The 25788-nt window shown below is 46.8% G+C and overlaps 1 protein-coding gene across 1 annotated transcript in view; it reads right to left on the reverse strand.

The window, feature by feature from the left end:
* Nucleotides 1-10286, reverse strand: part of TEX2 (testis expressed 2) — a 118758-nt gene extending 108472 nt beyond the window's left edge. Inside the window, exon 1 of the mRNA XM_025361527.1 lies at nt 10130-10286. The gene's annotated coding sequence lies outside the window, so the exon portion shown is untranslated. The remainder of the gene's footprint in view (nt 1-10129) is intronic.
* Between the last annotated feature and the right edge of the window lie 15502 nt (nt 10287-25788).

A 25788-nucleotide genomic window follows, 5' to 3' on the forward strand; every position in this document is an offset into this window, starting at 1 on the left:
CTCCCACCTCAGCTTCCCCAAGTGTTGAGATTACAGGTATGAGCCACCATGCCCAGCCAAGTTAGGAATTTTTAAAAGACCACTCTGACTGCCGGGTGGTGACAAGATTAGAAAGGAGTAGAAGTAGATAAGGGCAGGTCAGTGAGGGGCTGCCAGAGTATTCCAAGCAAAAAGATGGTTGTTTAGACCAGACTAGAACAGTGGCAGAGAAGCCTGAGAGAAAAGAACCATCCAAGAGACATTTATGAGATAAAAATCAGCAGTACTTGGTGCAGGACTGGATAAGGGTGAGTGGAGCAAGGTCGAGCTTGCATTTGCAGTGAGGAGAAATGTCAGTTACCTCTGGCAGAAAGCACAGGCTGAGCAAACTCTGCAGTTCACTGGCACTGCACTTCCCTCAGCACCTATTTTTCAGAATTTCTAGAAAAAGTTCAAGCCCATCTCTTATTTACTCCTAAATCTATTCCAGAAACTGTCATCCATTTTTAACACATTTATCAAGCATCTACTATGCTCTGGGGATAGAGAGGTGACCAGCAGCTCATGCTCTCTGCATCTGTCTTCTTTGAGCCCCTGGGTGTTGCCTAGAGGCGGCCTCTAAACCCTCCTGGCAGCAAACACAACTCCCAAAGCTGAAACTTCATACAAGTTACATTCTGAAACCTTCATACAAGCCACTTAACAGACGCCTCTCTACCTCTTAGAGACATTCCGCAATGCAACAAGCAGCTTGAGTTCTTTTCACTCAGAGATTCACTCCTCATTTCATAATATTCTGAGCCCCAGGAGACATCATAGCATCAAATCAAAACTCCCCAGGTCTTTGAGCCTTGCTCTTGAAGGAAGATCACGAGTCCCACCAGGCAGTTCTTCCTTCTACTACATAATCAAACTCCTTTTCTGTAAAATGTACTGAGTTTGGAACCTACATGCGACTTGTGCCCTTTGATTTGTAGCCCAGATTAGTTTGTGCTGGGTTCTATCCCATGACCGAGAATGGTGGTTTAATAAACCCTGGAGCTACACTGTCCAATATGGGCACACGGAACTATTTAAATTAAAATTAAAGTTTCGGTTTCAGCTTAATTAAAATGAAAGCTTCCAGCTCTCAGTTGCACTAACCACCTTTCAAATGTTTAATGGTCTGTTGTACGTACCATGGTGCACAGAGGCACTGCTACAGGGTTGTTTGCATGTTTGATTTGAATTTCCCCTTTAAAAAATAAAAACGAAATTCAACATATAGAAACCTTCAACATATTAACTTGTGTCCTGTTTCATGCTACAAGTGAATACTATAAATTGAACTTAAAGTAACATACGCCACTAAAATACTGCTTCTTAATCAGTATCACAGTTTGGGCTTTGTGTAAAATTCATTTGCTAAGAATGTTTGAAAATAATCTGTGACTTCATCATGGGCTCATAATTTTATAAGCCACTGTGGACAAAGACTGCCCTTTTTTGTTTGTTTGATTTCTAGAGAGAGTCTCACTCTGTCACCAAGGCTGTGGTGCAGTGGTGCCATCATGGCTCACAACAGCCTTGAATTCCCGGGCTCAAGCGATCCTCCTCCCAGCTCAGCCTGCCAAGTAGCTAGGACTATAGGTGTGTGCCACTGTGTCCGGCTTTTGTTTTTTCTTTTTTTTTTTTTTGTAGAGGCAGGGTCTCACTATGTTGCCTAGGCTGGTCTCAAACTCCTGGCCTCAAGTGATCCTCCACTTCAGTCTACCAAAGTGCTGGGATTACAGGCATAAGCCACAGCACCTGGCCTTTTTTTCTTTTTTTTAATGTACCTTGCACACTGCCCAATACAGTCGCCATTTAGTAAATACATAGACTAACTGGTCATCTTGAAAGCACTCTTAATTTTATATGCCTACTTCTCATAGACAAGTCTATAAGAGGTTTCCACTAAATGTTCATTTCAGATTCTGAATTTCAACTACCTAACACCAGTCCTATGATTATGCAGTATACAGGCATTTTTTTCTCTAGAATATCTAGCAAATGATTTTATAGTCCAAAGACACAGTTATACTGTGACAGAAAATCCACCAACAATGCTTCATTGTGGAACTATCTTGGAACAAGATTAGCAAAAGTTGATAATTATCAAAATTGAGTAACAGATGCCTGAGATCCATTATATTATTCTTTACTTTTGTGTATTTTTTTTAAAAATGTTCCAGAGTAAAAGATTTTTCTTTTTTTTTTGAGACGGAGTCTTGCTCTGTCGCTCAGGCTGGAGTGCAGTGGCGCCATCTCGGCTCACTGCAAGCTCCGCCTCCCGGGTTCAGGCCATTCTCCTGCCTCAGCCTCCCCAGTAGCTGGGACTACAGGCGCCCGCCACCATGCCCAGCTAATTTGTTTTTTTGTATTTTTAGTAGAGACGGGGTTTCACCATGTTAGCCAGGATGGTCTCAATCTCCTGACCTCGTGATCCGCCCGTCTCTGCCTCCTAAAGTGCTGGGATTACAGGCGTGAGCCACTGCGCCCGGCCAAGATTTTTTGAAAAACTTAGTCAATTATATACAAATCTGATGAGGCCTCACATATACTTTACAAGATAATTATAACTTTAACATGGCCGGGTTCATAGCACTTTACTGACTATCCCAAGCCAGTGACCTGTTATATGAAGTCTTCTCCTTGTATGGTCCTGAAGTGTGGTTGTTCCTTAGAATGGGGAAACATCATCAAATCTCATTGGAGATGGAGTTCAGGCAGGTTTTGCACACAGCAACTCCGAGTTGTCATGTTTGACCACCTGGCTGTAAGGCCAGTAGTATCTGTCTCCTCTCATCAGGAAAAAAGGCTAAAGATCTCCTGCCCGCATCCAAACACTAAAGCAGACAACTGCAGGCAGGAGCAGAGGAACAGCTGCTTCTGGTCCACCTTGCTCCACACTGACCACTGCACCCACTGCAGAGATGCCTACAGGTAGGGCCAAGTCTTCCAGGTATGGGTACCAAATGCTTAGCACACCACAGAAAGCCCAACACAAGCTACCTTAGAATGCCTCCATGGATACACCTCCTCAGCTGTCTTAGTTTTACCTTCTGCCCTATGGTTACACTACACATAGAATCATGGGAAATGCTGACTAAGAAGAGGAGCTCATCCACTCCAAGTCAAGTTCCCCACGGCCCTGAGAGTCAGCAAACCCCACCGACAGTCCTTTCTGTACATGCCAGGTATGGCTTTCAAGGCTCATTCAACCCTCATAGCTTTTTGGAGGTGGGAAACTGAGGCAAAAGAGGTTAAGAAACTTCCCGAGGCCCCTTGAGCAGTGTCTGGTTCCCGAGCTCCTGCTCTCCCTGCTACACTATGCTGCCCTGTGACGTGTCCTCTGCAGCCTGGCACCTTCTGAGCCTGCCCTTCCCGTATTCCCCTCTCTGCCCCTCTTCACAGCTGCCAGACATCCACGTTGCTCCCTCTCTTGAAATGCTCTGCCCAAAACCCCCAGTTGCTGGTTTCTTCTTTTTCTTTCTTTCTTGGTGCCCTGTTCTTTTCCTTCAGAGGAAGGAGATTTTACACATATTACAATCCAATATATATGATGCATATGTCTACTGACTTGTTTGTTGTCTAGACTAGATAATGCGCTTTGTGCAGGAGGGAACCACATCTGTTTTGCTCCCCATCAGATTTCCAATGCCATGCACAATGACTGGCCCTGGTAGATGCTCAAATATTTGATGAATGATGATCATTGTTCAGTCAATCCCTTCAGTAAAAAGATTTTTGAATTCTCTATTTCGAGCCTAAAATAATAAATATAACCATCTATAAGGATACAGCCTGAAAGACAGCATTAGGTCCAAGAAAGGACTGAAAATTGAATAAGAAAACAAGCCAGCTTATGTCAGCTTTGAACAGCAAGAGAAATGAAACTTATAAAATGCATATTGGGATTCCGAAAGGTTATCTGCAGGAGCAATCCAACGGGTGGGTTTTAATCTCAAATCCTAAATAAGCTTATGATTGAAGCCAGCTCCTCTTGCCCAGTGCCGCTTTCAACTGTTAGAATAAGCTGGGGAGGCACTTAATGCGTTTGTCGCAATAATCTTCTTACGGAAAAGCCCTTAGAACCAATATTCCAGGCAAATCCAGCAGACAAAGGTTACCTGGTTGTTTCAAAGCCCACCCACATTTCCCATTCTCCCAGCTTCCACACAGAAAGTTTAGATTCTTCTCTCAATAGTCCCATTTATGCTCACAGTGACCTGGCATATGGCTTTTGTTCACCAAAGAAAAGCCTTTCCTTTCAAGGACTTAAGTCTTCTGCAACTCCCGTAAGAGTTAATTCTTTAAATTTAACAAAGTTCTCCTAATACAAGTATTCCCCCACTTATCTGCAGTTTCAGTCACCCATAGCCAACCAAGTTCTGAAAATATCAAATGGAAAATTGCAGAAATCAACAATTCATAAGTTTTAAACTGCATGCCATCCTGGGTGCAGGAATAGCTGTGATGAAATTTCTCACTGTCCAATCCCATCCTGCCCAGGATGCGAATCCTCCCTTTGTCCAGCAGATCCACACTGTAGGTGCTACCTACTCATTAGTCACCTTTAGCTGTCTCAGTTATCAGATCAACTGTCACGATATTACAGCTCTTGTGTTCAAGTAACCCTTATTTTACTTAATAGCCCCAAAGCACAAGATTAATGATGCTGGCAATTTGGGTATGCCAAAGTGAAGCTATAAAGTGCTTCCTTTAAGTGAAAAGGTCAAACTTCAAAACTTAGGAAAGGAAAAAAATCTTGTACTGAGGTTGCTAAGATGTATGTTAAGGACGAATCTTCTATCTCCAAAATTGTGAACAATATGTGGTTGTTATAACTGTTCTTTCCTTTATTTTTTTTTTGAGATGGAGTCCCGCTCTGTCGCCCAGGCTGGAGTGCAATGGCGCAATCTTGGCTCACTGCAACCTCCGCCTCCCAGGTTCAAGTGATTCTCCTGCCTCAGCCTCCTGAGTAGCTGGAACTACAGGTGCACGCCGCCCTGCCTGGCTAATTTTTTGTATGCTGGTAGAGATGGGGTTTCACCGTGTTGCCCATGCTGGTCTGGAACTCCTGAGCTCAGGCAATCCACCCACCTTGGCCTCCCAAAGTGCTGGGATTACAGGTGTGAGCCACCACACCCGGCCCAACTGTTCTATTTTATTAGTTATTATTGTTAATCTCTTACTGGGTCTAATTTATAAATTAAACTTTATTATAGGTATATACGCACAGGAAAAAAACATGGTGTATATAGGGTTCAGTACTATCAATGGTTTCAGGCATCCACTGGGGAGCAACATAAGTCAGCGTCCTAGGCCCAGCTACCAGTCCTTGACCTTGCTGTGTAATCTTGGACAAGTTATTTAACCTTTCTGAGCCTCAGTTTTCTCATCTTAAAATAAGATTCATAATAGTACCTACTATTCATAGAGTGGTGTAAGGTTTCAAGGTAAGAACAGTGCCTAGCACACAATTCCCCGTAAATGATAGTTACTCATATTGTTATCACCTGCCTATTGTTTTAGTTTTTCAAAGCACTATCACAAACACCTGAGACTTCAAAAGTCCTGAATACAATCATCTTCTTTCAATCATTTAATTTCTCAGAGTCTTAGATTCATAAACTCATATAATCTATGAGACTGCTGGCAGTGGGGGATGGCACTAAGAAATCAACTCTTCTTTTTTGAAGAGAGACTTTTTTTTTTTTTTTGAGACAGAGTCTCGCTCTGTCACCCAGGCTGGAGTGCAGTGGTGCGATCTCGGCTCACTGCAACTCCACCTCCTGGGTTCAAGCGATTCTCCTGCTTCAGCTTCCCAAGTAGCTGGGACTACAGGCATATGCCACCACACCCAGCTAATTTTTGTATTTTTAATAGAGACAGGTTTTTACCATGTTGGCCAGGCTGGTCTTGAACTCCTGACCTCAGGTGATCCGCCTGCCTCGGCCTCCCAAAGTGCTGGGATTACAAGCGTGAGCCACTGCGTCCTGTCCTGGAAGAGAGACTTTTAAAAGTCCAAATTAGTGAAGTGACATGCAGTTGGTAACCTGCCTCACTACGCACTGCAATTTTGGGTAATCCACGCAAATACTGGGAAATATGTCTCTGATGATGAAGTGGGGATGACAGGTGAAACTGTCAGGACTGTAGCCTCCCAACTCCAAATCCAGTGTTCTCTCCACCCCACCAATGCCAGTCAAGGGCTTCTGAACTTTTATGACCTCCTAGCATCCCTCTCATTAATGGTGCTTCATGGACATTTCACACAGTGTAATTAAGCATTATAAGGAGTTTGGAAAGGAGCAACACAAAATCTTATATAACCTATGAGTTGCTTTAAAACTCACATGTAAGAATATTCACAACAGCATGGACTTCCAGTCTTCTTATAACAATATTTACTTTAAACTTGGGATTTAAAGTTGACAAAGACCTTAATGAATAGGAAGACAAAGGGAGCTGTCTGTCCATGGCTCGTTAGCTCCTAAAGTTAATGCTTCTCACAGGGACAAGAGTCAGCCAAAGGATAGTGCTCTAGGCAAATTGGAAAATGTTCCCCCATCCACAAATCATGGATTATTCTGGGCACTGAGTGGCAAATCTTACCAGACGCTTCCCAGCTTTTCCCAGTTAACCTTCATCCTGTCAGTGGACAGCATGACCTGTTATTGGGTGCTCACTAGAACCAGGGACATGAGTGATCTCATTTAATTCTTACAACTACCTATACATAATATACTCCCCTAGTTCATCTGAGAACATTGACCATGAGACACACTGTTATTTTATGTGCCAAAAAAGGAAGCCACTGCCGACTACAAGTCTAAGACCCCATACGTTACAAGATGCTTTTTTTTCCCCAGGAATATTAAGATTACATAAATTACACTGTCTTGGCATTGTTGAAATGGGAATATTTTCCCACTTTACAGACAAAGAAACTGAGGTACACAGAAAGAGAAAGTAATTTACCCTTAAGGTCACAGAGCTGGTAAGCAGAGCACAAGGATACAGACCCAGTCAGTCCAGTCACCTTTCCATGGCAGTAAAAGATTTCCCAACAGCCTCCTGAATTACTCAACACTGCAGTGGGCAGAGAGACAGACACTGGCATCTAACTCTGGCTCCAGCAGGAGCACAGGAGCTCATTAGTGCAGCAATTCTCTGACTATCTCTGAACCTGACCACTCTGAACATGTCCACTGAAGAGGGCACTGCAAGAGACATCTCTAATAAAATGTAATTTCTCTCCAGGGAAAAACAACGTGGTACAATGGAAAAAGCATGTTTTGTTTGCTTGGACACAGGGTCTCACTCTGTCATCTAGGGTGGTCTCAAACTCCTGGCCTCAAGTAATCCTCTTGCCTTGGCCTCCCGAAGTACTGGGATTACAAGATGTGAGCCACTGTGCCTGGCCCAAAAAAGCATGTTTTTTGAATCAATGTCCTAGACTGACATTCTTGCTCCACCACCTAACCAGCTTGTCACCTTAGGCAAGTTACTGATTTGCTCTGAGCCTCGGTTTCCTCTTCTGTAAAATGAGGCTATCACACCTCCCTTAGAGGGCTGCTCTAGGACTGGAGAGGATATATACACAAGGGGCAGAAAACAGTACCCGGCTGAGTAGGAACTCAACAATGCTCTCTTTTCTATACTAGTCTTCTGCCTTGGGACAGAATCAAAGAATAATCATTCCCTGTGACCTCAGTGATTCCCAAGGAGACCTTTAGGAGATAAGGATCAGACAGAAGAAAGCAGACCCTGAGGGATATTCAGGCAAAGAAAATGAACTCGAAACACCTAGAGGACAAGAGACAGTGTGTGTTTAACGAACTTCCTAACTCTGAATGAATGAATTGATAAATGGAAAAAAAGAAAGAACAGGAATTTTCCATCAAAAGATACCAGTCAACAGACGTGAGGATTAATATAATTTTATATTGAACCTGACACAGAAAACTGGTCTTTGAAGATTCAGTTTGATACTGAAAGTAATCTACAGTGAGGAGAATTTCCCCGTAGCTCTGTTCTCATATTAAGTAATAAACTGTGCAGTTCTCCCCTCTCTTTCCTCAAGGGATTCAGAAAACCTTCCAGAAAACAGGAGCTTTTGACTTGAAGGAAAGGCAACTAATATGGCATACAGAAACAAACTCTTCCTCCTTTAAAAAAAAACAAAAAACAAAAACACCCTCCATCATATCTACAATGCTAGCAGTTTCTGGCATACAGCAAAATTATTAATAAATAATTTCTCTTCTGACTCCAGGCAACTGCTTTTTGTCCAAAACATGCTACATATTTATTCTATCTAAAAGTCTAATCTTTCCTGCTTCTTCTCCAGAAGCACTCTAACATAATCTCAGTAATGAACATTATGTTTGGTATATGCTGTGTCTAATCTTCTCACACGATGACATAACTCGCTCTTCAAACCTCCAACACTCAGCCCAAACCAAACTCCTGAATTTTTCCTCCCTCCTCGTCTATCCCAGCCCCTGGGTTGCTTGTCAGTAGACTCAATTACCACCATCTTCTGATGTGAATCAATTTGTTAATCTCCTTCCTCTCAGGCACAGTGCCTTTTACTGGAGATAAACACGCAAGCAAGTTCAGTTCACCCAGAGCCCTCCACATCCTCTCCCTCCAAGCCTTCACACTCCCAAAGGGGCCCAGAAAAAAAAGGAAGAAATGTTATGGCAAAATCCCACTCTATCCACATCACCTCAGGAGGCTTGTTTTCCATAACTTTAGACCAACTACCATGTTTGGGGAGTCTCTGAAAGAATACTGTTTATGGTCTGGGTAAAAGCTAACAGAAATGGCAGTTTCATTCTTCCAATATGAGACAAGCGTCTCTGTGTGACCCAGCTCTAAAACTCACAAACCTAGACTCCTCAAACTCCCCATACTCCAGAGTTCAAGGATAACCTGCCCTCCATTTTTCCTTATTGTTTTCCATATAAAAGTCACTCGTTGTTTCCTCTCCAGCTTATACCTGGCTCCTGAAATGACTCCTCTGAATCCTCTGAGAATCCTCAAAACATGTAAAAGACTCATTCCTTTTAATACATGTGCAGAGTGGTGATGGTGTGAAGACGCTGGCACTTCAAACGTAAATACGGCACGAGCCCTGCCCTCAAGGAGCCCACAATTTTCCCTCAGCTCTAAAAAAGGCTGTGCTCCCTGGGCAGTGTCTGTAAAACACAGTGACAAAGTACTTCATAGCTCTGGAGACAGAGCGAGGGTGGAAACAGACTTTGCCCTTACATTTGATGCCCAGTAACCATAACAACCGATGGTTTAAGTAACTATCAACCCACTGTGGGGCTAAGTTTTCCAAAAATCGTTTTCAAAAGGGGAAGACTCCCCTGCACCAACTCCCATGGCAGCCGTGCGCTCTGGGCAGCGTGTGGTGCAATGTGGCTAGCCGTTCCCCGCCTTCCCCGGTCCCACCGTATGGTTTCCGTGCTCAGCAGCCAGCGGCTACGGCGTCCACCGCCACACCGCCTCCCTGCAGGGCACCTGGCGCTAGGCCTCAGCCCAATGTCACTTGTTAACCTTCCGATCCCCCGGATTTCGGCACGCCGACGCCTCCCTGCTAAAGCACTCAAACCACCCCACCGCCACCCGCGTTCTCCAGGAGTTGGAGAAAAACAACCGGGGCGCAGACAACCTTTGACAGATTCGAGTAAAAGTAACTGCGGTTCTCGACTTCCAAGCATTTCGCGTCGCAGGTGAGGGGGGCGGCAGGAATCCGGGGCCCCATTCATAAAATTGCAAGCCGTTTTCCTCTAGTTTGCGCGTGACAGTGCCTCCCTGCCCGGCGCCGGGGACCGCAAGCTGAGGGAACCGGGCCGGCAGCTCCTCCGGCCGGAGTCGAGCCCGAGCCATCCGGCGGGGCCCCGAAGGAAGGGATCGCCCAGGAGCGTCGCGGGTGGGCGTCCCCGTCAATACCCGGACCGTGACAGCGGGGTGGGGGGCCGAGCCCCGCCACGCCAAGGGCCACCGGACCCGGCCGGTACTCTGAAGCCCGCGGGGTCGATCCGCGCCCAGCCCGGGCCTTCTCCACGGGGCGCTCCCTCCACCGCCCCCGCCTGGCCCCGAGACTGCTCACCCCAGATCCGCTGGCTGCCTCATTGTACTGCGCCGGCGCCCGTGCTCCCGGCCGCCGCGACTCCGGCTTCGGCTGGGGCACCGGCCGCGGTCCTGCCGCCCTGCAGCCCGCCCGCCCCCGGGCGCACGCCGCCCCGCCCCGCCGGCGGACCCGCCCCGCGCTCGCGGCCACCGCCGCCAACCAGAGGGCGCGGGGGCGGAGCAAACGGCACGCCAGGCCCAACCAATCCAGTTCTACCGCGCTCTGAGGTGAGGCCGCGGAAATGGGTGAGCGATTTGTGAGGTCTGTTAAAGGGGCCACCGCCCTTGGAGCTAGGGAGAGGAGGTGGGGAGGGTTACCTGGAAGAGCCCCAGGTGAGAGGGACAAGAGCTTCACTCTCCCCACACGGGGCTGCACGGCTCTCCCCAGCTCTTTACACTTCTTAATTTCCTCTTCGTGCAGTCCAGCAGCAACAAGTGCCCTTGAGACTAGGGCTGAGGGGGTGAGGTGGGGTGACTGAGGCTCGGAGAACCAGGGGTATCCCCCTGGGCAGATTCACTCGATTTGCATTTTAGAGGGCCATCAGACACATCTATCCCCGTCCAACTGCAGAAGTTGATTTAAAAAGGCAAATTCCCAGTTTTCAACATTATGTACTTCCCCCACCTAACTACCGCACTACAACATCCTATCCTGAACTAACTCTGTTACTAGTTTTTTTGTTCGTTGTCTCGCCACTGCAACCTCCGCCTCCCGGGTTATAAGCGATTCTCCTGCCTCAGCCTGCCGAGTAGCTGGGACTACAGGCGCACGCCACCACGCCTGCCTACTTTTTGTATTTTTAGTAGAGACGGGGTTTCACCATGTTGGCCAGGACGGTCTCGATCTCTTGACCTCGTGATACACCGCCCCGGCCTCCCAAAGTACTGGGATTACAGGCGTGAGTCGCCGCGCCCGGCCACGAGTTCTTAGAGCTTAGAACTTACCTGGTATTAACTACTCATTTTTACAGAGACAACAGCTGAGGCTCAGAGAGGTAAATTCTCACTTAGAATGAGCTTCCTGGGATGGCAATGCCCATTGTGCATTTATCAACTGTGAACCTGGGTTGGCTGGCAGAAGCACTGGCATATAGGGAGAGTTCCCTCTGCATATCCACATTTCCTGTCGGTGTGTCTCCTGCCTTAGTGGGTCCCAAACTTCAACGTCAGATCATCCTGGAGGGTTTAAACATGAAGATCTCTAAGTCCCACCCCACAGCCTGTAATTCACTAAGTCTGGGATGGCCTGCAACACCCCTCCCTCCAGGTGATTCTAATGCAGGTGGTACAAGGACCACACTCAGGTGCATATTTTGAGTCTATCATAGTCATGAAATTCAAATTCAACTGGCAAAATGAAAGCCAAACTCCTTTCATCCTCAGAATTAGTAATATGGTTGGGAGACTTGCTAGTAAGGGTGGAGGTGACCTACTAAGACACTCAGAACAGAATAAGTCATGCCAAGAACTGAGTGTAGAAGGGCACTGGCCCCAGATAAACAACAGCTGAAAGCTGGAAATCCTCAAGCAGGAAAAAGATTTGATGCCTCAAGCAAGGGGAAGCCAGGCTAGTTCTCTGACCCGTGAGACAGTGCATAAATATCTTAATGGCAGACACACTCCTGCTCACCACCAGGCCCAGTCATAATCCCAGAAGAATGCCCTGCTACTCTGGTGCCTCATTCCAATGCCATCAAGCCCTGCTCACCATTCTGGCAACATTCCTCTCCCTAGTATCCCAGACACCTGTCTGACCCAGAAGTCACTGCCCTCAGACTTGGAGGTCAGATCTTGCAGGTCTAGACACCCGCCTGACCCAGAAGTCATTGTCCTCAGACTTGGAGGTCAGCCCCCGCCCACTAGATCTTGCAGGTCAGCCGTCTGCCACACAGATCTCGGGCTCTTGGAATGGCCTCCACACAATAACTGTGTTTGTGCTGTGATTACTGATGGGTGTTGTGTTGCCAGGGGCGACTCTGCACAAGGATTGATCAGCCTTATCAGAGTGCAGTCTCTGGGCTGCAGGCATTACTGCCTGGGATCACCACTTGTTTCTATTGCTGTTCCCAAAGGAAGAGGAATTCATGTCCCAACAGGAGAGGTTTCCAGTTGTGGTTATCTGGAAATGTGCAACAAAGGCAATTATCAATGGAGACACAGCCTGAAACTCTCCTTGGCCACATCTTCAGCCCCCTAACTCAGGGAGAGAGAGAGAAAGGGTAGGAGCCCTGGAGCTGCCCCCTGCAAAGGTCCTTGGAAGCTGGCAATGTGCCTCTCAGAGTGCCCACCAACCTCCTTTCCCTACCAAGCTCCAAATAAGTGTTAAATTAATTAATACATTCCAACCAGATCTCAAGCTAGAAGCCAGTAAGATCCAGCATGAACACTTAGAAGGATCCCTTCTTTTTGAAATGTGAGGAATTTGGATGCATTGAAAAATAAGTGAACATGTTATCACACAATAACGTTTCCTACCTTTTTTTTTTTTTTTTTTTAAGATGGAGTCAGCCTCTGTCATGTCGCCCAGGCCGGAGTGCAGTGGCGTGATCTTGGCTCACTTGTAACCTCCGCCTCCTGAGTTCAAGTAATTCTCCTGCCTCAGCCTCCCCGAGTAGCTGGGACTACAGGCACGTGCTACCACACCCAGCTAATTTTGTTTTTGTATTTTCAGTAGAGACAAGGTTTCACCATGTTGGCCTGGCTGGTCTCGAACTCTTGACCTCAGGTGATCTGCCCGCCTCGGCCTCCCAAAGTGCTGGGATTACAGGCATGAGCCGCTGCGTCCGGCCTGTTTTCTAACTTAAGAGGTTACTATGTGCCAGGTACTATGCCAAGTCCCTTGCACATAGTAATTCACTGAAACCTTACAGTAACTCTTTAGGGTAGATATGACCATTATTTTCCCCATTTTATAGATGCAGAAACTGAAGTTCACAGATTAGTGGTGTGTCCAAGATAGCAGGGCTAGTTGAAGAAATAGCCAGCATTCATGACCCTAACCACCAGGCTTCTCCAGTGCCTGCCAAGACACCCTGTCTTGCTACCAGAAACAGGATGGATAACTTCAAAAGGCAAAAGAAACAAATATCACTCATCTTCATCAAAAGGAAGTATAATATAGGAGCACTGACTTGGAGTTTAAGTCCCATTGCTCTAACTTACCATCTGTTTGACCTTGAACAGGTTGAATAATTAAATCTCTTTGAGTCTTAGATCACTCATCTATAAAATGGGAACAATAACATATTCTGCCCGCTTGGACTGACAGGAAAATAAAATCAAATGAAAAATATGTATGAATACGTATGAACTTTGAACTTATAAATCACATTTTGTTTTGCTTTGTTTTGTTCTGTTTGAGATGGAGTCTCGCCATGTTGCCCAGACTGGTCTCAAACTCCTGGGCTCAAGTGATATTCCTGCCTCAACCTCCCAAAGTCCTGAGATTACAAGCGTGAGCCACTGTGCCTGGCCCAAATCATGCTTAAAAGAGTGATTTTAGAGCGTGGCGTCTGTGACTCAATGTAGTGACCTCTGAAAAAGGTTAGGGATTGTGATGCTAAATTCAGATATCAAGCAAGATTCCTTACTTTGTCCCCCAAATAACTACTCTATATGTATAGCATGTACAAAGTGATCTAAATTTTTTCACCTAGAGTAGGATCTTAAGTCACAGGAATGCGAGCCCAAGCTAATACTCTGCCCTCTTTCTCTACCCCCACCCCCTCAACCCTCATGCCAGGCTCTCTTGAAACCCAGGTTTCAACTATCAGGTTAAGCCCACATAGGTTCTGATACACTTGAAAGATTCCCAATTATTGCATTTCAGGAGAATCCCTATTTTTCTCACCAATCTCTAAACAAACCAAAAAATGCTCTAAGATTTTTGTTGTTGTTGTTTTGAAACAGGGTCTTTCTCTGTTGCCCAGGCTAGAGTGCAGTGGCACACTCATGGCTCACTGCAGCCTTGACCTCCTGGGTTCCAGTGATCTTCCCACCTCAACCTCCTGAGTAGCTGGGACTACAGGCATGTGCCACTATACCCAGCTAATTTTTTTCTACTTTTTCTAGAGATGAGGTCTTGCTGTCTTGTTCCAAGTGGTCATGAACCCCTGGGCTCAAATGATCCTCCTGCCTCAGTATCCCAAAGTGCTGGGATTAGGCATGAGCCACTATGCCCAGCCTAAGATTTTTAATTCTGTTTTTGACATTGCACTCTTAGAGATAGAAATGGTTAAGAGGTACAGAAAACCAAAACGTTGATCCATATGTACATCTAACAAAGATTAGGGATCATTATGCCACAAGCCACACCATTAATGAGCAATCACTGTGCACTCAGTACCAAGTGGTGGACTCAGTACTGGGGATAGAGATCAAGGCACTTGTAGATGCTAGATCTAGTAGAGAAACTGACACGTTGATAGACCATTATAGGCTTCCTTAGAGGGAAGCCCAGGAGCCGTGGGGACACAGAATAGGCACTTAGAACCCCTGGGGAACCCAATAATGTTTTTAGGGGTGGCCAGATGAAGGTCATTATGAAGAGAAGCCAGAAAGTTTACAAAAACCCAAGTAAGAGTCACCAAACCCAAGGGAGAAGACATTGAAAGAGAGAGCAACAGATGCTACAGCAACAGCAATAGATGCCACAGAAGGGTCAAATTAGAAGAGGCCTGAAAGTATGCTTTGGGATTTCAAAATTAGAAGAGTAGGGTCATTGACACATGCAGCATAGATGTGGCTGGAAATGTAGAGGTTCCCTAGAGCTGGGCTGAGGAGAAGAGTTAAGGAAAAAGAAGAATTGGCCAGGTGCAGTGGCTCATGCCTTTAATCCCAACACTTTGGGAGGCCAAGGCGGGTGGATCACTTGAGGTCAGGAGTTCGAGACCAGCATGGCCAACATGGTGAAACCCTGTCTCTACTAAAAATACAAACATTAGCCAGATGTGGTGTTGCACGCCTGTAATCCCAGCTACTCGGGAGGCTGAAGCAGGAGAATCCCTTGAAACTGGGAGGTGGAGACTGCAGTGAGCTGAGATCACACCATTGCACTCCAGCCTGGGCAACAGAGTGAGACTCCATCTCAAAAAAAAGAAAAAAAAAAAGAAGAATGAAGAGACTGTGCAGTGGAAGACTGTCATGATAGGGTTCAAGGAGGACCAAGGGGACAAGAGAATGGCCCTGGGTCGAGGTAGGAAGCAAAGTCATCTCTCGAGAATGGGTGGGGAGGGGATGACGAAGGGCTTTGAGGGGTACTGTGAGGGTCTGGAAAAGCCACCAAGAGGAATGAAAGTGGGAGCTGCCCGATGGAGAGGGAGGATTCTGGGAAACCCATGCGTTTGTGGTGGCACCAGGTCTGCAGAGTTGGGTGGATGACTCTCTGGGGCTTAGCCACAGAAGCCAGGTATGGAGAATCCCAGGGTTAGGGATGGACAGACAGGACAGTGTTGAGGACACTGACAACAGGGTGGTTGAAAAGATAGGTCATAGGTTCCATGCTGGATAGGAAATCCAAAGGAGAGGGGATAGATGGGAGGAAATATGTGGTGGCAGGAAAGATGAGAGGAAACCGACTTTGTTCGTTGTTGAACCATTCCAAGTGATGACAGGGTCAGGTGTGGCCACAGAATTGGAGTTTCTAAAGATGCTCAACTCCTGGGTTTTCTCTTCCCCTGGTTCCTTTATGGGAAATAATCAATCTGAGGACTGGGCAAGGCTCCAGTACTTTCTTTCCACTCTGAACCAGCACTGGGAAGGCTCTGCAAGATCGGGGGCAGGGGGAGAGGCTCATTCATGACTGGTTTTCCTTCTGAAATGAAAACTTGTTTATAATCAGGACTCCCACCACCTTTGAGATACAAGCATTTGTGGAAAGGGCTCCTTGAGGGACGTCATCAGGGGCTTTAGAGATACCTCAAGTGGTGGATGCACTCACAAGAATAATTCCCTGCCATAATGGGGCAGCAGACAGTGGTGATGCTCATTATTTACTTTGCTAGTTAGCATGTGAGGCCTGAGGTTATTAAATATAAATGGCGCAAAGCTCTGTCATTCCAAGGCCCGCTGGGGAATGGCAGCTTCTAACTGATGTGGAGCAGTGCCAGGGTGGAATTTCTAAAGAGAAAGACTGACATTTTCCTCCTTTTCTGCCCTGATTCCGCGCGTTATCTCTCAGGGCCTTCCCAACACTCTCCACAGAGAAGGAATATGCCTTTCAGCACATACTCCCTTGCTCTCTTGATGACCTTGACATTGCCCACCATCTTTGTTGCCTTCCAACCACAAGGTCCCCTGCTCGTGACTACTGTCCTCCTGCCTCCATTCCAGCATGGGAAATCCAATCTTGAGCTTGCCTGGAATCACCCCCGAACACGATTCTAACTCCAGGGACAGAGGGTCAGCAGCACAGCCAATGGATGACAGCCCCAGCCCTGCAGCTGGGACACCTCTCAGCCCCACCAGAACATACCACACCTAAAATAGCAGAAGTGGAAGGGCTCAACTGGCCATTTAACGACATATACATCCAGCCAAACACAGAGGAAGGTTGGGTGTTTTTTGGTTCATAACCTTGAAAAGGTGATTTATATACCCAGATATAGAGTACCTAGGAATAAGCGGGAGATGCCGGCTCCTTCCTGGGTTGTTCAACAGAATTGTGAGTGGAAATGGTGGAATTGCTAGCTTTCATCATTTCCATATGGTTACTTAGCACCCATTTTCTGATTTAGAAAACGAAGATATTTGGGTGAGAGTTTAGGCAAGGAAAATGTTTGGATCTGTGAGAGTTGCCCAGAAAGCAGAGCTTGAGACAAAAGCTTACATGTGAATACACTATTGGGGGGTGTGAGCCCAGGGAGCATAACTGAGGCTCCAGGAACTGACATAGGGAGGGAGGCAGAAGCACTTGAGTGTGTGTCACTGGGGTGGCCACATTCCTGGCTGCTTGATTTGGAGGGACTGTCTGAGGACTGTAAGAAGTGTCTCAGTACCCGCCCCTGGAGTAAAGGGGAGGGCATTTACCCACTGGCCCCTTCTCCAAAGGTAAAAGGCTCTGCACACCTGCCAGAGCCGAGTTTCCAGAATGCAGTGGCTTGGCACTGAATGGGTTCCAGTGCTTTCTAAGCTGCAGTGTCAAAAGAGATGCCTTGGGCTGGGGCTGAGAGATGGCAGCTGCAGGCCTGAGGCAAGATACTGTCAGTTTACACCTGCCAGAGCTGCTGGGGACATTTACAGGTCTGACTGCCACAGCAGTGGCTGGAAGGATCTCAGAGGGTGTTTAAGAGGTGTGTGGCACAGACTATTTTCAAAAAGAGGGATAAATTTGGAGCCAAAAAAGATATCTTAAGTTAAGATGGAGGGATATAAGATATCAAATGTCTTTTAATGTTACAGTATTCTTTTAGGGAGGCAGCATTAGGCTAGTGGCTTTGAGATCATTTCAACCTGGGCTCAGATTTCGACCTGGGTTCAGTGTCCACCTCTATTGTTTCCGAGTTGTGTGACCTTGGAGAAGTTATTGAACTTCCCTGAGCCCCTCGTCTAGAAATTGCCAATGTCCACATCATACGTTTTTGTAAAGATTGTGTATGTAAATTGCTTAGTATAGCATCTTTACATAATAGTTGCCCAACTAATGGAAGCTGATGTATTTTACTATAGAGAAAATTACTGACCATGGAATGTAAGGCATGCAGGAAGACAATGGGGTGAGGTGCTAAAGCCTCAAAAATCAAATATAGAAGTGAAAGAAGATATCATATGGTTGCAGGAAACCAAAAAGACTTCTAAATGTTCCGAACAACCAAGCAGCTTCTATCTACAATGACTACGTATCCTGGTATTTCCAAGACAGTATCCATTTGAAATATTCTCTCTGGTTGTCCCAGTACATAAACTCATATTTGAGAGGCAGTCACCTTGATCTTGAATGAGAAAACAGCATTATAGGTCTATCCCACCCAGGAGGGAAAACATCAGCCTCTAGTTTTCTTTATTCCACCCACTCCTGGAGTGTCAGAAGCATAACCCTTCTTTTCTGAGATTCTTCCTCCAACACCTCGCCTGAAGAGGCAGTTTTGTTTGCAGAAGTAAGTTAATTAATAGCCACGGGCCTTTCAGAAGAACCAGAAACTTGCCTTGCAATGGATACCCCACAGCAGAGGAGGAACCAAAATCCACAGGTGGAGGACACCCCGCCTTTAACCTCCGCGCCATCCCCGCAGCCCTCCCCTGCTGAGCCTGTGGGATCCACCGCAGCAAGAAAATGGTTTGGCTTTTTCTGTTATGAACATGATAGAAGCTCATTTAGTATATTTTTAAAATAAAGAAACATAGAAGAAGGAAGAAAAGACTCTTTTTTTTTTTTTTTTTTTTTTTTTTTTGAGACAGAGTCTGGCTCTGTCACCCAGGCTGGAGTGCAGTGGCACGATCTCGGCTCACTGCAACTTCTGCCTCCCAGGCTCAAGCAATTCTCCCACCTCAGCCTCCCGAGTAGCTGGGATCACACAGACGCGCACCACCATGCACGACTAATTTTTGTATTTTTAGTAGAAAAGGGGTTTCACCATGTTGGCCAGGCTGGTCTCGAACTCCTGACCTCAAGTGATCCTCCCACCTCAGACTCCCAAAGTGTTGGGATTACAGGCGTAAGCCACTGTGCCCAGCTAAAAACTCATTTTCTTACAACCTAATAACAACTGTCAACATTTTATGTTTCCTCCTGTTCTTTTGTTTGTTTAATTTGTTTTTCGTAGCTGTTTTACGCTACACATATATGATTTTATATTCTATATTTAAAATGCAATGTGGTCACATAATAAGCAGCAATATAACATAAGACAGAAAATGGCTTGGCTTGAAGTCCAAGGGTCTGAGTATGAATCCCAGCTCTGACACTTACCGTAAGACTTTGGACATACAATTTACCTTTTCTTAGACTCAGGTTTCTCATCTATATAATGAAGATTATAGACACATCCATTCTCTGCTGCTAGTTTTCTGTGTGGTCCTCTAGACTGGGAGCTCTGTGGGCAATGAGCCCCTTCTGACTGGTCCTCTGCTACGTCCTGACAGTTGGGCTCTGATTGGTTAAAGATGGCCACTTAGTCGTGACTGTTCTCCCATCCACAGCTATAGCTTTTTTCTCCATCCCTTGGAATCTTGGGCTGGCCTTGTGAGGTAGCCAACTTCCAGAATGGCCCCCACAATTCTCACTTCCTGGTCATTCCTGCTCTTTCATAATCTCTCCTTCCACCATGAGTCAGGAGTCATGATAGATAGAGCATGGTGGAAATGAGAATGAATGATTTCTCAGGCTAGCTTATAAAGGGCATTTGGGCTGCTGCCTTAGTTTCCTGGATTACTTGCTTGGGGAAAAGTAGCCATCACGTTGTGAAGATACTCAGGCAGCCTGTGGAGAGGCTGGATGTGCAGAAAAACTGAGACTACCCATTAACGACAAGCACCAGTTTGTCAATTATATGAGTAAGCCACCTTGGAAATGGATCCTCCAGCCTCAGTCAAGCCTTCAGATGAGTACAACCTTGGCCAACATTTTCCCTGCAATCTCATGGACACTCCCAAACTGAACTGCCCAGAAAAACTGCTCCATAATTCCTGACCCACAGAAACTGTGAGAGATAAATGTTTATCGTCATTTTAAACCACATTTTGGGATTGTTATGCAACAATAAATAAAACACCCCATGACTGGCTTTGTCCAGTAGAATGCAGTAGCTGTGACATTCTGGGATTTCTAAGCTCAGGCTTTAAGAGAACTGAAGCTTTCACTTCTTGACCTTAGGAATCCAGGCACCATGCTTTAAGAAGCACAGGGCACATGGAGAAACCACATAGAAGAGAACTGAGGCACTCCAGGTGAAAGCCTCACTGAACCTCATAGCCAAGAGTTAGCACTGGTTGGCATCTCTGTGCATGGACCATCTTGGAGATTCCAGCCATGTCATGCCCTAGACACCTTAGCTATCACCACAGACAGCAAAACACACAGCTGAGCTCAGTCAACCCACAGAAATGTGACATAATAAAATGGCAGTTGTGTTCAGCCCGAGTTTTGGAGTGATGTGTTGTACTGCAATATTTAATCATAAGCTGGCTCAGCTTCTGGCATCTAATTGACTCTTGAAAAATATCTGGTGGGATGGGCGTGGTGGCTCACACCTGTAATCCTAGCATTTTGGGAGGCCAAGGTGGGCAGATTGCCTGAGCTCAGGAGTTCGAGACCAGCCTGGGCAGCACAGTGAAACTCCATCTCCACTAAAACACAAAAAATTAGCCAGGTGTGGTGGCATGTGCCTGTAATCCCAGCTACTTGGAAGGCTGAGGCAGGAGAATTGCTTGAATCCGGGAGGTGGAGGTTGCAGTGAGCCGTGATTGCGCCATTGCACTCCAGCCTGAGCGACAGAGTGAGACTCTGTCTCCAAAAAGAAAAAAAAGAAAACAAAAGATCTGGTGAACACATGGGTGACCCTTGTTGAGTCTCAGCTTCCTCTTCTATAACATCGCAGAGGTTGGGCTATTCCATGCCACACATTCTACTAGTCTCCATCTCTCTGTGGTGTTATGTCTCCTAGCCCAGCTGCCTGCCGCAGGGTCATACTTTATTCTTGCAGGAACTCCAGCATCTGTGGCATCTCTGTCCTCCGCCGCATGCTAGTTCCTTCTCCCTTCTTTCTGAGGCGCTCACAAACCCCAGGCACCCACTTCCTCCTGAAACTCTCCTGGTGTTTCGATCATGGGGCTGTGCGATTTGGCAGGAGGAGAGCAGTACAGGCCCTCTGCCTTTTGGGTTACACCTGCTCAGTTCAGCTAGAGGACACTACAAACGTTCCCAACAGGGCCCTGTGACACACAGGTGACAAGAGGAACAAATGCAGACCGTCTGCCATCTACCCTTACTCAAGGCCAAGTCCTGGAGTTGTCTTTTTGCTAGAACATGACTGGCCTCTTTCACAGTGTCCAGGGCCTGGGCTACATTTCCTAGAGCAGAGATGAGAAGCCAGCTTCTGAGAATGAATGCTCAGCCTTGGGTTTATTAGGTTCCCTTATTTGCCACAGAAACACCAGGATCGGCTGGGCCCGGTGGCTCGTGCCTGTAATCCCAGCATTTTGGAAGGCCAGGGCGGGTGGATCGCCTGAGGAGTTCAAGACCAGCCTGGGCAACATGGTGAAACCCTGCCTCTACTAAAAATACAAAAATTAGCCTAGCGTGGTGCCAGGCACGTTTAATCCCAGCTACTCAGGAGGCTGAGGCAGGATCACCTGAACCTGGGAGGCAGAGGTTGCAGTGAGCCAAGATAGTGCCACTGCACTCCAGCCCGGGTGACAGAGTAAGACTCCATCTCAAAAAAAAAAAAAAAAAAGAAAGAAACATGATGATGATCACTTTTACTAGTGTGCCTACGGCCATCTGGGGGCAGGGGATAGATCCCTATCATTCCCATTAAAACAATAAATAAGTAAAAAGGCAACAGAGGGGCCAGATGTGGCGGTTCATGCCTGCAATCTCAGCACTTTGGGAGGCCGAGGCGGGCATATCACAAGGTCAGGAGTTCGAGACCAGCCTGGCCGACATGGTGAAACCCATCTCTACTCAAAATACAAAAATTAGCCGGGCGTAGTGGTGGGCACCTGTAATCCCAGCTACTCGAGAGGCTGAGACAGAAGAATCGTTTGAACCTAGGAGGCAGTGGTTGCAGTGAGCTGAGATCATGCCACTGTGTACTGGGCAACAGAGCGAGACTCCATCTCAAAAAAAAAAAAAAAAGGAAACTGAGGCCTGGAAAAGCCAAGTCTCTGGCCTAAGGTCACAAAACAAACCCAGCTTACTGGCAGAATTGGAACTGCCTTCTTTGTATATCCAATCACCCACTCCACCCTCCTACACTCACCTGGCCTGCCGTGTCACTCTGAGCCATCACGGTGCGACCTACTTAAATCATTATTCAGAAGACCAGTTGGCCCTTCCTGACTATAAGTCATCCCCAAAGCATCATTGTCACCATTATAATTAGTAAGACCTCATTAAACTAAGAAGGTACCTGTCCCAGACTTTAGAAAGCCACCTGGTTTCCAGAGGCTGGGAGGACTATGACATTATTCATCTATCCAGCAGAAAATACTGATTGAATGCCTGCTGGGTTCTGGGGTGCCCTACAAGGTGTTAGTGAACAAAATCCAGGCCCTTCTCACAAGGAGCTCGCAGTCTAGTGGGAAATTCAGAAGCGCTTCCTCTGCTTGTGTGCACATTATGATGGTGAATGTCGCATACCCTGGCCCAGCCCATGGGATGTTTTCATACATTGCAGAGCAGAAGAGAAAACAGCAACCTTCCCCTTACACCCCAGACTTGTCCAACTGCCTGCTGGGTCTCGCCTGTTGGATGCTAATAATCATCTCAAATCATCTCCTGTTAACATGCATCAAACAGAGCTCTTAGGCTCTGCCCACCCTCTCTTCATCAATGGCACCCACCCATCCACTTACTCAAGTCAAGAACAATGAGTTGTCTCAGTTTCATCCTTGTCCTCGATTTCATCCTCTCCCGGTCATATCAATCCATGAGCAAGTCCTGGGCTGGGCATGTCCAAACTCTGTCCCAAATCCAACCCCACAGCCACCATCCTCTCTCACCTCATGCCTCTGCTGTTACTCAATGATTCCACTTCAAAACAATCATCACAAATCTCAAATGGGCACTGGGCCCTGGCTGGCAAGCCTATATTACCTGGGTGAGTTCACTCTGCCACTCTGAGACCTCTGTGACCGCTCTTTCCACAGAAGGCATAACCTCTCTAGCTTCCTGAGACTTTACTATTGCAACCATTTCCCCCTTTCTCCTGCAAAATCAGTTTCTTCCTGTCTACCAGATTATTCCCATCAGCATCCAAACATGTTCTCCTATCTCCCTTCTGAAAAATTCCCTTCCTCTTGCCTATCACCCCTCTCGCTGCTGCTCCATTCCCAGCTGTCCTTTACAGCAAAACTTTTCCAAACAGTTCTCTTCCTCTCCTATCATCCTCTTTCACCTGCTCCAAAGTGGCTTCTGCCTCTTCTGCTCCCTAAAACTGCTCTTGTCAGACCACTGATGATCTCCACTCTGCCAAATCCAGAGGTCACGTCTGGGTCTCTGTCTTACTTGGCCCTTATACAATCCTTTTCAAAACATCCATTGAGACCGGGAGCAGTGGCTCCCGCCTGTAATCCCAGCACTTTGGGAAGCCCAGGCAGGTGGATTACCTGAGGTCAGGAGTTCGAGACTAGCCTGGCCAACATGGTGAAACCTTGTCTCTGCTAAAAATACAAAAATTAGCCAGGTGTGTTGGCGCATACCTGCAATCCCAGCTACTGGAGAGGCTGAGGCAGGAGAATCACTTGAACCCCGGAGGCGGAGGTTGCAGTGAACCGAGATCACGCCACTGCACTCCATCTAGGAAAAAAAAAAAAAATTAGAGATCAAAACATCCATTGGCCACCTCTCAGTCTATCCAAGCCTGATTCACTTAGAATGAGCTCTTCTGTTCTCTCCAGGCCATGGTGGGATGGAGAGATGTCAAGTCTAAGCACTCAGGTCACACATTTGTGGTGGTCCAGCAGATCGGACTTAAGAAAGGACGTCAATCCGTCCACTGGTGCTGGAAAATGCAAGGGTGGAATGTTGGCCAGGGTAGGCCATGAGATGTCCACTAGGATCACCAGACAATGTCCCTGTGAACTTTTCTCTTTATCTTTTACACAGGGCTGAAAATAGAAAATGTAAAACATTGATACAGTCCAGGCACAGCAGCTCATGCCTGTAATTCCAGCACTTTGGGAGGCCAAGGCAGGAGGATTGCTTGAACCCAGGAGTTTGAGACCAGCCTGGACAACATAGTAAGACCTCATTTCTACAAAATAAAAAAATAACAAAATTAGCCAGGCATGGTGGCATGTGCCTGTAATTCTAGCTACTCGGGAGGCTAAGGCAGGGGGATCATTTGACCCTGGAAAGTCAAGGCTGCAATGTGCCATGATTGTGCCACTGCACTCCAGCTTGGGTGACAAACAGAGTAAGATCCTGTCAATCAACCAATCTAAATAAATAAAAATAAAAATGCATAAATAAAACGTTGATACAGGGAGTGACAGGATCACTAGTGTTTCTTTTTCCCTTCTCAATTTCCATGATTGCTCTTAAAATGGTGTTTAGGGGCTGGGCACGGTGGCTTGTGCCTCTAATCCCAGCACTTTGGGAGGCTGAGGTGGGCAGATCACTTGAGCTCAGGAGTTCAAGACCAGCCTGGGCAACATGGTGAGACCCTGTCTCTACCAAAACCACAAAAAAATTAGCTGGGCATGGTGGCACATGCCAGTAGTCCCAGCTACTCGGGAGGCTGAGGCAGGAGGATTGCCTGAGCCCGGGAGACAGAGGTTGTAGTGAGTCAAGATCGCGCCACTGTACTCCAGCCTAGGTGAAAGAGCGAGATTCCTTCCGTCTCAAAACAAACAAACAAAAAATGGTGTTTAGGCAACAGAGAAAAGTTGAGTGTCAAAATTTACAATGCCTGATAAGAAGATTTGGCCCTCATCTGCACGATCCCGCCTATGGGCGGTGACCAGGGAAGAATCCCCACCACAGGCAGCAATTCATGGAGACCTGCTCATGGCAGCGGCAGCTCAGAAGGATGTGACGGCTAGAGCCTAGCTGGCATCACTCAGGATTCCTGTGCAGCAGGGATTGTGTCTCAGTGACCTTTTCAAGAACTTGGCTATAGAATCCATGCACCTGCTATATACTCTGTTGAACCAGGGAACCACTTGAAACTTTGCCTTTTCTCTCTTTCTGGAGATCAATCCATATTCAATCCCAATCTTTTGTATCAATACCGATCTCCTTCTCAGACCTCTTCACCTTTATTGGACTCAGAAGCTTCAGTTCTCCTTCCTCTAAAGATGGAATCAAAGCCTTGTTGTCCTGAAAACACATTTCCTTTGGCCCGGGGTTGTAAATCAAGAATGGCCTAGGTCCCTCCGGTCCTCTCCTGAGGCCCCTTGCATATGTCCCATGTGACACATCAAAAGAGCCATACACATAATTATTAGCATCTCTGCTCCTGAACTGTGGACTCCAGGAATGCAGAAACTGGACCTTGTCCCCTCCCTCCTTTCCCAAGACCAGGCCCTTTAGAGGCTCTCCAGAAACACTTGGTTGCTGAAAGAGTGAAATCCACTAGGGGCCCGTGAAAGACCCTCTCTGGGCCTGTTGAACTCAAGGAAACACTTCTCAGTTCTTCTCTGTCCTTCTCCCAGCTTTTCTAGACACAACATACTCTATCCAGCTAGCGTTTGGAAAGGTCCTGTCTGGCTCCAGCCTCATCTGCCAGAAAGAGAGAGAGAAAAAAGTTACTGCGTGCTGAGTTGAGATATTTTTAGGCTAACAGCTGCTGGGATGAACCAGAGTTTCTGTTCTTTTTTTTTTTTTTTTTTTGAGACAGGGTCTGGCTTTGCCACCCAGGCTGGAGTGCAGTGGTGCCATCACGGCTCACTGCAGCCTCCACCTCCTGGGCTCAAGTGATCCTCCCACCTTAGCCTCCTGAGTTGCTGGGACTACGGGCATGCACCACCACACCTAGTTAA

The sequence above is a fragment of the Theropithecus gelada genome, chromosome 16 (genome assembly GCF_003255815.1).
Source record: "Theropithecus gelada isolate Dixy chromosome 16, Tgel_1.0, whole genome shotgun sequence".
Taxonomy (NCBI): Eukaryota; Metazoa; Chordata; class Mammalia; order Primates; family Cercopithecidae; genus Theropithecus; species Theropithecus gelada.